This window comes from Bos indicus x Bos taurus, chromosome 2 (assembly GCF_003369695.1).
Source record: "Bos indicus x Bos taurus breed Angus x Brahman F1 hybrid chromosome 2, Bos_hybrid_MaternalHap_v2.0, whole genome shotgun sequence".
Lineage (NCBI taxonomy): Eukaryota > Metazoa > Chordata > Mammalia > Artiodactyla > Bovidae > Bos > Bos indicus x Bos taurus.
In genome coordinates this window covers 7,921,252-7,932,494 of record NC_040077.1, presented here as the reverse complement: position 1 = coordinate 7,932,494, position 11,243 = coordinate 7,921,252, and the positions used below count along the sequence as shown (strand labels likewise).

General features: G+C 40.3%; 1 protein-coding gene across 6 annotated transcripts in view; it reads left to right on the top strand.

Annotated features, from left to right (window-relative positions):
- Positions 1-279: 279 nt before the first annotated feature.
- The window catches only part of GULP1 (GULP PTB domain containing engulfment adaptor 1), a 336,734-nt gene continuing 325,770 nt past the window's right edge, over positions 280-11,243 (top strand). Inside the window, exon 1 of one of the 6 annotated variants that reach the window (XM_027555736.1) lies at positions 280-838. The gene's annotated coding sequence lies outside the window, so the exon portion shown is untranslated. Of the gene's footprint in view, positions 897-11,243 lie in introns of all 6 variants that reach the window. The other 5 variants (XM_027555721.1, XM_027555703.1, XM_027555754.1 and 2 more) reach the window with 5 other exon arrangements.

Here is an 11,243-nt window from a genome sequence, read left to right as displayed (position 1 = left end):
AAAACTGAGAAAAAAAATGAAAAAAAGTGTTGAGGTGCGGTCAGAGAGCAACAACTGTGTCAATGCTTTCTTGATAAATGCTGCAATGGTCTACTCGTATGTGTGCTTTTTTGACTTTTTTTTTTTTTTTTTTTTTAACCTCCCTCTCTCCTTGCTAAGCAGCAAAAGTGTTTTAAAATTGTATTCGGAAACAGACAGATAAGGGAAGGCTAATAATCGCGATCCGGTTCTTCAGGGAGGAGGTTCAAAAGGAAACGCGGCGGGGGGACGAGGAGCGGGGTGGGTGGAACTGTGTTTTGGCTTCTGTGCCAACTAAGAACCGGGTTAGGTAAGGCCTAGCCTTCTCCACATTCCTCTCCCCCTTGGGTCCTTCGTGCAGATGCCACAGCACCCAGTGGGCCCATAGGAGACAAGCATCAGAGACTGAAGAAAGTCAGCAAGCTGGAACACAGGCGTCCCGTTTGGAAGTGTCTAAGGAGACCGCCCCAAGTGCGCCAGCCGCGTCTGGGAGACTTTCCTTCTGGCCGAGAGGGGGAGCCCCGCGTTCCCAGCCGGGAGCGACCCGGAGTCCCGAGCCTCGAGCCCCAGCCGCCAGCCCGCGCCAGTAACGGCTTCAGCCGATTAGGAAGAGGAGGGAGGGGGCCGCGAGCACGTCGAGGGAGGGGACAGGAGCCGGAGGGTCTCGAGGCCAGCTCGCCGTTGACGTAGAGAAACTTTCCCTCTCGGCCGCGGAGACGGCGCCCCGGCTGCGCCGGAGCGGAGATCGCCCGGCCCCGAGGACGCCCGCGGCTCTCCACGCCCCTGCCCGGAGCCTGACCCGACTGTATCCGTCAGGAAGGTACGGAGAGACCGCGGTTTCATCTGAGGGCTTCCCGGGTAGCCGCGCGTCCCGCCAGGTAGCAGACAGTCTCTTTTAAACTGACACCAAGAGAGGCGGCGGGCGGTGGTCAGCCGCGGCCGGGTGGCGGGGAAGGAAGGGCTAACGCGGCGCTGCGTGCCGCCGCGGGGCAGGTTGCAAAAATTAGGACGGTGAAAAGCTCAGGGAGTCTTTCAGCAAGAAAGGCGGCTGAGACCTGTTGACGAGTGCCGTGGCAGTGCTGCCGGGATGATGACGGAGAGCCTCCGAGGTCGGGGACGCCGCGGTCTCCCGACTCCTGGAGCCCTTTGTGGTAACTTTGGTCCCGGGGGGCCGGGACCGGTGGGCAGGAGCTGGCGGGACGCCGGCAGATCTGAACGGCGGAGAGTGTGCGGACCAGACGGGGCTGAGCAGGCAAGTCATCGCCGGGTCACCGCGAGGCGACCCAGGAGCGAAACTTCTTCCAGCGTAACCTCCCTTTTGTTGGCTCCGGCAGAGTGTGTGGACATGGGGGTGGGGAGGCGCGAAGCTCCGAGGCCGGGCCGCCGATTCTTTAAAGCCCAGGGCTGGGAGGGCCCAAACTCAGGGGCGGCGCCCGCACGGTTACCCTTTGACTGGGTGGGTCAAGTAGTTCCTTCAGGCAGGCTCTACCTTAGAGCGGCGCGCGGCGCTGCGGGTTGATGAAACCCTGGGCTCTCGGTTCCCGCGCCGAGCTCGCTCGCTGGGGTTCACCACCTCGGGGGCTGGCTCCCTGCACTCATCAGGACCCAGCACAATCGGTTCTTCCCCGTGGCTGCTGGGGCCGCAGCTCAGAGTTCCCTGTGTGCGGGAGGGAACTCTGGGCAGGCTGGGTTTCTTGGAATGTGTTTACGATGTTGAATGGAACTTGAACAGGAAGCTGGAAGCCGCAGCTGGAACTAGCCTGCCAGGGTAGAGTAAGGGAGACGTAGCTGGTGTTGGGCTTGGCGAGTGCACTTAGTACCTTGGGCAAACCCCGAGTAAGTGCGGGATGTCAGTCAAGGTGTCTCTTCCTGTGTCCTCAGTTTTCCCCAATTGCTCCGGCTTTACTTTCACTGGCAATCAAATTTACATGCACTGTTTCAGTCTGCAAGTTTGACAAAGAGTAATGCAATTAGGAAGGGTTTAATAAATTTATTTTTGGACCCTTTTTTTTTTTTTAAATCTTGCATCAGCACTTGAGAATAAAAGTTTTTGGAGAGTTTCCAGTTGTGACTCCCCTTGTTAATTTCTGGGACTACAAGGAGACCCTGATAGGGATGATTTTGTCTTTGATGCCAAATGGGTAATAAGTTGCTAAAAGGAGGGCAGTAATGAGATAGACTGAATGTGAGGAGGTAGGAAACTCAAACAAGGAGTTGGACTTTTTTCAGATTTGCAAATCACCCCCCTTTCTGCCATTCTTTCCCTCCCTCCCCGATATAAACAAGTAGACTTGCTAGAAAACCCAATTGGGAGAGTGCAGTCGCTGGCGACTACAAGCCTTGCTGGAAACAGCAGACAGGCTAAGGTACTGCCCCATTGGATAACTAAAAGGTCTGCTTGAGCTGTCCAGGAGTATTTTCCAAGTTTTCACGACTGACAAGGAAAGAAGAGAGGAAGCTGGCAGGCAGCCAAACTAGACTGAGCTCAGTAGCCAGGCATAAAAGGGATTGGGGAAGTTGCAGGGGATGATTGGAAAGGAGCTGTTGGTTGTACTTGAGTTTAAACAAGGGGTTTCTTTTGCAGTGAGAACTTTTAGGTGACTAAGATCAATCTTCCTGGCCAAAAAAATAAAATAAACTAAGCATAGACTGCAGTGGGATGTGACAGAGGAGAGTGAAAGAAGTGCTCTAGGAGGAAAGTCTGACCATTGCCCCTATCAGTGGTGCGGGGAATAGCTGGGGATATGATGCTTTTTGTGCTGATCATATTTTGGGGATACCCACATTTTGTTGCTATTTCTCTCCCCAACTTGGACTAGGCTTGCTGCAGCTTCAAGCCCTTGACCTTGACGTTCTTTGTTTTCATAGCCAGTAAGAACGGAAGACTTGGGTTTTGAGCAGATGTTTTTCCACCTAAATCAAATAATTCAATTAGGTATTCTCAAATAGCACAGAATTAGGCCATGAAATTGAAGTGGAAAATGGGTCCAAATGTCTTCCTTGTGTTTGTCAAGAGTGATCTCAGTAATAGATTTTGCTCTTTCACCTGAAGGAGTAGAAGTCAGTGTGATCTCAGTATTTCACACATTGGCCCAATAGGTAAGGCCCTGCTGCTTCCAAGTTTCAGACTAGCTGGGAACTGAAGAATCTTATCTGCAATTAGGACCTTTCTTTTTTGTGTTAAAATTGTTCATGTTTTCTCTATTTTTTTTTTTTTTTCAGGAAGGTAGGTCTACTGTTGTGGGTTTGGGGTTGCTGAACAGTAAAAAATGCTGACCTGGTTTGTATTTCCACTGGGTTGGTGAGTTTGAGATTGTGGATATCAGCCTACTGTCTGAGATTGACTTTATGAATCACTCTTGGCGAAGTGTTTTCCCTGTCTATGATTTCAGTTTTTCCACTTGCAAAGTAAAGAAATTTCCTTTACATAGTTAGAAGCTTATAGTGAGCATTAAAGAGATGAATTTATGTTAATATATTTTTAAGCATAAAGGTCATAGGGCTTCTGTCTTGGTTGATTCAGCTGAGATTTATAGGGATAAATTGGAAAATTTATATCTAAATTGCACATGTAATAGTGACATATCTGTGTTTAATTTATAAAAATTACTAGCTTGCATTTTAATCATAGTTGTAGTTTAATCATAAATTTTATTTTTAAAGAATACTGGCTGAGATTTCCTTATGGCAAAAGCTGAGTCATTCTCTCAAACAGAAAAGAACAATCAGCAAATTCATTTACTTTTTATTTTAGTTTATATTTATACTCAAGGACCAATTATTTTTTTTAAACCAGCTCAATTTTGCTTTTATGAGAAATTACTAAACATATTTGCAGAATTTGGCTCCCTTCTCGGAAATAACACTTGAGAGACTGAGATACATTTATGATGTATAAACAAACTTTCTTTTCCCAATAGCCACAATAGTTTCCTTAAAAAATTAGAGGGTAGATTTAGGAGCCATTCATTAATTGATTCAGCCAAAATTTGTTGTGTACTTTTTATGTCTGAGGAAACATCAGGCTTGAATTCAAATCCCAGCCCTGAACTTCTCAGCACTGTGATTTGTGAAGGTTATTTTACTTCTTGAACATTTTACCAACATATAATGTATTATCTATATTGCTGTCCATAATGTATGGACTTTTAAACTGTTGATACATGTATAATAATTGTGAGATATTTAATTTTTAGTTTGATATATCAATTAGTAAAATAAACTACTTATTTTTATAGTTGAGTGTATTCTTGGATGTGTAAAACTTATTTTCCAGGTGAACAGGTCCTTGTATTAGAGAAATAAAACAGAATAAATTGGGTAAAGTAAAGGATAAGATCTATTGGTAAAATACTTAATCATAACTTTTATTTTTAGACTTAGTGCCCTGCAGTGCTCTTTGCTTCAGTAGTGTCTGACTCTTTTCGACCCTATGTATTGTAGCCTGCCAGGCTTCTCTGTTCATGGGATTATTTCCACAGCAAGAATACTGGAATGGATTCCCATACCCTCCTCTAGAGGATCTTCCCAACCTAGGGATAGAACATGTGTCTCCTACGTTGCAGGTAGATTCTTTACCGCTCAGCCACTGAGGAAACCTTATCATTAAAAGTGAATCTGTAAAAAGTGGGAGTATAAGGAAAATTTTAGTTGAATTTATGGTCATATTAACATAGCAGATACTTTTCTTGAATAATCACAGGATGAGTGACTGTTCAAGGATGTGATAGGGTAATTTTAATGTAAAATATCCAGTTTTGCTTTTGATTTTAAAGTCTTAAAAATCTTATTCACCATTGCTGAATATAAGATAATATAAAATTTAAATTCTACTTTGCACAGTACTTTTTGGTTCATTCTGAAAAACTGAAATTTGTTTTCTATAACCTCTGAAGAACAAAAAAAGTTATTTTATTCAAATATAATAATGAATTCAAAAGTCGTTACAGGACCTGACTGCTGTGAGCCCTGGTATCTAAACGCATTAGAGCCTGGTAGATCTAATAGTGTTTGTCTTAATGGATTTAGAGATCAGGAAACTTACGCTTGTTCCTATGGGAGGTGAAACATATTCAAATTCAAAGAGGAAAAATAGTATAAACTTTGAGCAGAGAAATTGCTTTGCTTCCAGTGAGGATATGAAATTGAAATCAACCTTTTAGTTTTAAAGATAATGGTTCTAAGTCATTATTCCAGAGTTAGGCTTAGAAAACTGTTCTTATACTCTTTTTAGGTTCTGTGATTTGCTAGTTTTGTGTTTGTTTTATTTTAAGAAAATGTTTCCAACCACTCTAATGATGCATATAATGCATGATTGTTTTTTCTCAGAAGACAGTTTGTTGACTCAAAAATTGTGCAGGAGAATAACTGCAAATTTTCTGTTTACTGTTAAAGTGCTATAGTTATGGTAAATTTGGAATAAGTTTCATCATTCAATACTGTATACTTAAGGATAGTTTTGGAAAGATTGCTCTAATTTTCTCTCTTAATATGAATGAGTGGATTAATTTATGTAACAATTGTGATTACAAATATTAATATAAATTTTTAAGAGTTTCAAATAACATTGTATATATTTTCAGAGTGTACCTATGAGATAATATCTAGATAGTAATAGCTGTCTTTATTTCATGTTTGTTTCTTGCTATTAGCCTTATATAAATATACCTACATATAATCCTTATCACATGCCTTCTGAAGAGGAGATTCAGATTAGAAACTAGAAACTAGAAACTTAGAACTAGAAACTTCCAAGATTTGGATATCCCTCCTCCACATATATGCTTATATGGATATGTATATATATGTACATAGAATTATAGACCATATATATTCTTTGATATTTCTCTATTTGTGCTAGGTATATTTTTCATAGGAGAAAACGACTCCAACTAATTGATATTTTCAGGAAGCAACAGTTAGAACTGGACATGGAACAACAAACTGGTTCCAAATAGGAAAAGGAGTACATCAAGGCTGTATATTGTCACCCTGCTTATTTAACTTATATGCAGAGTACATTATGAGAAATGCTGGACTGGAAGAAGCACAAGCTGAAATCAAGATTGCTGGGAGAAATATCAATAACCTCAGATATGCAGATGACACCACCCTTATGGCAGAAAGTGAAGAGGAACTAAAAAGCCTCTTGAGGAAAGTGAAAGTGGAGAGTGAAAAAGTTGGCTTAAAGCTCAACATTCAGAAAATGAAGATCATGGCATCTGGTCCCATCACTTCATGGGAAATAGATGGGGAAACAATGGATCAAAAGTGTGACAAACTTTATTTTGGGGGGCTCCAAAATCACTGCAGATGGTGACTGCAGCCATGAAATTAAAAGACGCTTACTGCTTGGAAGGAAAGTTATGACCAACCTAGATAGCATGTTCAAAAGCAAAGACATTACTTTGCCAAAAAAGGTCCGTCTAGTCAAGGCTATGTGTTTTCCTGTGGTCATGTATGGATGTGAGAGTTGGACTGTGAAGAAGGCTGAGTGCTGAAGAATTGATGCTTTTGAACTGTGGTGTTGGAGAAGACTCTTGAGAATCCCTTGGACTGCAAGGAGATCCAACCAGTCCATTCTGAAGGAAATCAGCCCTGGGATTTCTTTGGAGGGAATGATGCTAAAGCTGAAACTCCAGTACTTTGGCCACCTCATGCGAAGAGTTGACTCATTGGAAAAGACTCTGATGCTGGGAAGGATTGGGGGCAGGAGGAGAAGGGGACGACAGAGGATGAGATGGCTGGATGACATCACTGACTCGATGGACATGAGTCTGGGTGAACTCTGGGAGTTGGTGATGGACAGGGAGGCCTGGCGTGCTGCGATTCATGGGGTCACAAAGAGTCGGACACGACTGAGCGACTGAACTTAACTGAACTGAATTAGTTTTATCCATTAATTTAAAATCTTTTCCAGATAAATCTAAAGATACTTGATTTTTGGCCCCAAATTTTAGTGGGGTTTTCAGGCTTTTATTTATACTCATAAAGGTTAAGAAAATTAGTGGGAAAGATCTGGTATCCTCATTCTTGGTTAATGGCTCTTATGGTGACATAATCATCAAATTCTTTTCTACTTTCCTTTAGAATACAGGCAAACGCCCAGTTAACTGCTGTCAGAAGGTAAATCCACTTCTTGAAAGATGACTACTACTGCTAAATTTATAAGGTTCTGTGAAGTGAGAATTGTATGTAAATGTAGTGTTTTCCTTGTATTGTATAGCTTTTTCTTTTGCTTATCCGATGTTATAGTTGACCTGTTCCCTGAAACTTCAACCACATGTCCTTGAAGAGTTTCAGGGAACTTAAACTTTGACAGATCTATCAACCAAGAGCAGATTGAACGATTTGGGTTCGGTCTTTAATCCATTCTCTTGTAGAAGTGATGATAGCCATTTAAATGACCAAAACACAGCTAGCTGAGAGGTTTGGTAGAAGAAAATATAAAGCACAAGTAACCTACTAAAGGAATCATTCAGGACTGGGTATATAACCTTTTAAAATAGTTATGTAATGTTTCATCAAATGATAAAACTTAGCTCTACTTCTCACTTTGTATTCAAATGAAGAAAGAGTGTGTTTAGACAGCATTTTAGCTGAAAAGCAGACAGAACCATCTGTGCTGTGGTAGCAGATCTCCAATTCGGGTAATTAAAAGTTGATATATCAATATAGTGAAAATAAGTATACTACCCAAAGCAATCTATAGATTCAATGCAATCTTTATCAAGCTACCAACGGTATTTTTCAGAGAATTAGAATAAATAATTTCAGTTTGTATGCAATTACAAAAAACCTTGAATAGCCAAAGCAATCTTGAGAAAGAAGAATGGAACTGGAGGAATTAACCTGCCTGACTTCAGGCAATACTACAAGCAACAGTCATCCAGACAGTATGGTACTGGCACAAAGACAGAAATATAGATCATTGGAACAGAATAGAAAGCCCAGAGATAAACCCACGCACCTATGGACACTTTATCTTTGACAAAGGAGGCAAGAATATACAATGGAGAAAAGACAATCTTTAACAAGTGGTGCTGGGAAAACTGGTAACTTGTAAAAGAATGAAACTAGAACATTTTCTAACACCATACACAAAAATAAACTCAAAATGGATTAAAGATCTAAATGTAAGACCAGAAACTGTAAAACTCCTAGAGGAAAACATAGGCAAAACACTCTCTGACATAAATCGTAGCAGGAGTCTCTATGACCCACCTCCCACAATATTGGAAATAAAAGCAAAAATAAACAAGTGGGACCTAACTAAACTTAAAAGCTTTTGCACAATGAAGGAAACTATAAGCAAGGTGAAAAGACAGCCTTCAGAATGGGAGAAAATAATAGCAAATGAAGCAACTGACAAAGAATTAATCTCAAAAATATACAAGCAATTCCTGCAGCTCAATTCCAGAAAAATAAGCGACCCAAACAAAAAAAAAAAAAAATGGGCCAAAGAACTAAACAAACATTTCTCCAAAGAAGACATACAGATGGCTAACAAACACATGAAAAGATGCTCAACATCACTCATTATCAGAGAAATGCAAATCAAAACCACAATGAGGTATCATCTCATGCAGGTCAGAATAGCTGCTATCAAAAAGTCTATAAACAAATGCTGGAGAGGGTGTGGAAAAAAAGGAACCCTCTTACACTGTTGGTGGGAATGCAAACTAGTACACCCACTATGGAGAACAGTGTGGAGATTCCTTAAAAAAACTGGAAATAGAACTGCCATATGACCCAGCAATCCCACTGCTGGGCGTACACTCCGAGGAAACCAGAATTGAAAGAGACACATGTACCCCAATGTTCATTGCAGCACTGTTTATAATAGCCAGGACACAGAAGCAACCTAGATGTCCATCAGCAGATGAATGGATAAGAAAGCTGCGGTACATATACACAATGGAATATTACTCAGCTATTAAAAAGAATGCATTTGAATCAGTTCTAATGAGGTGGATGAAACTGGAGCCTATTATACAGAGTGAAGTAAGTTAGAAAGAAAAAACCAATACAGTATATTAATGCACATATATGGAATTTAGAAAGATGGTAACAATGACCCTATATGCGAGACAGCAAAAGGGACACAGATGTAAAGAACAGACTGTTGGACTCTGTGGGAGAAGGCGAGGGTGGGATGATTTGGGAGAATAGCATTGAAACATGTATATTATCATATGTGAAATAGATCACCAGTCCAGGTTCAATGCACGAGGCAGGGTGCTCAGGGCTGGTGCGCTGGGATGACCCTCAGGGATGGGATGGGGAAGGAGGTGGGAGGGGGATTCAGGATGGGGAACACATGTACACCCATGGCTGATTCATGTCAATGTATGGCAAAAACCACCACAATATTGTAAAGTAATTAGCCTCCAGTTTAAAAAAAAAAAAAAAAGTTGATATAACAGAATGAACTTAATTTTAGCCTCTTGGTTTTTCCTATAGGTATTTACAACCAGCAAGAGTGCCCATAAAATTATAACAGCAAATAGGTTAATTTACCCAGATCTCCATTTGGGTGAGTTAAAACACAGCTTGGTACGTCTGATAGGAGTTTTATTTAAGAAGACAGAGTACTTTGTAAAGTGTTTTTAAAGTCACTGTGCTCGGTATTCTCATAATCTGTTTAATTTTTGTCTGCCTTTTAAGAACTCCAAAAAAATACAGAATTTTCTCTGATGTTGAATTTCCTACTACTTCCTTGAGGATGTGCATTATTATCATTGTAAAATGTCTTTAAATGTTGATCATCACTGGTAGTACACATAAATGCAGAGAAATTTGGCTTATTATAAAGAACAATTGTATAAATGAGTTAATTTCAAAGCAATTTATCTATGCTGGCATATAGTAATTGAGTAAGAAGCTGCTTATGCAGTGTAGTTTAGCAAAATACGATTTGAGAAAATTGTTAAGAGTAACATTTGAATAAATGAATTGTATTCAAAATTACCTAAATGCCATCTCAAATGGCAAAAGTCTACTGAAATTTCAGATCTACAAAGTCACAATGCTTTATAATAAGAGTAGATATTGTTTTGAAGTTCTGTGAACTATTATTTCTGTTTTAATACATCATTGTGACTCTGGATATCTAGGAGAAAGACTTTAAAATTCTTAATGGCAAAAAATGAAGATTTATTATACTGCCAACATTATCTTTAATTAGTTTTAAAAGAAGAACTACTACTAAATTTATAAGATCTGAATTATCATAGGCTTAATTGCTTAAATTAGGTCAACTAGGACATTTATGATTAATTTGGAAAAATGAAATTTCCTCGAGTTGTGCAGATGAGGCCTTGAAAAACAGTGTTATAATAAATATTTATTTTGGGGGGTTCCAAAATCACTGCAGATGGTGACTGCAGCCATCAAATTAAAAGACACTTGCTCCTTGGTAGAAAATCTATGACCAACCTAGACAGCATATTAAAAAGCAGAGACATTTCTTTGGCCACAAAGGTCTATACAATCAAAGCTATGTTTTTCCAGTAGTCATGTATGGATGTGAGAGTTGGAGCATAAACAATGCTAAACACTGAAGAATTGATCTTTTGGAGAAGACTCTTGAGAGTCCCTTGGACTGCAAGGAGATCAAACCAGTCAATCCTAAAAGAAATCAATTCTGAATATTTTTTTGGAAGGACTGGTGCTGAAGCTGAAGCTCCAATACTTTGGTCACCTGACGTGAAAAGCCAACTCTTTTGAAAGACTCATTCCCTGATGTTGGGAAAGATTGAAGGCAGAAGGAGAAGGGGGATGACAGAGGATGAGATGGTTGGATGGTATCACTGACTCAATGGACATGAGTTTGAGCAAGCTCTGGGAGATGGTGAAGGATAGGGCGTGGTGAAGCCTGGCGTGCTGCAGTCCATGGGGTCGCAAAGAGTCAGACATGACTGACTGAAACAAAAAGAAATCTTTAGGACTTCCTTATTGATGAGATACAGACTTTCTCTTAAATCTTCATAGAAATTTGCAATCTTTGCCCACTCCCTTCTCGTTTTGAAAATGTAACTAGGTTTAAATTACAAGTTGACCAATAAAAGTATTTTCGTACAATCTTGTTGAATTTAATGTGTTGAGTACTAGTTTTTTTTTGGCAGTTATGTTATTTTAGTAGTAGGTGATAGAGACCTATATCCAATTAAATAGACTTAAATAGAACTTGCTATTTCCATATAATTCTGTGTTACAGTGGAGAG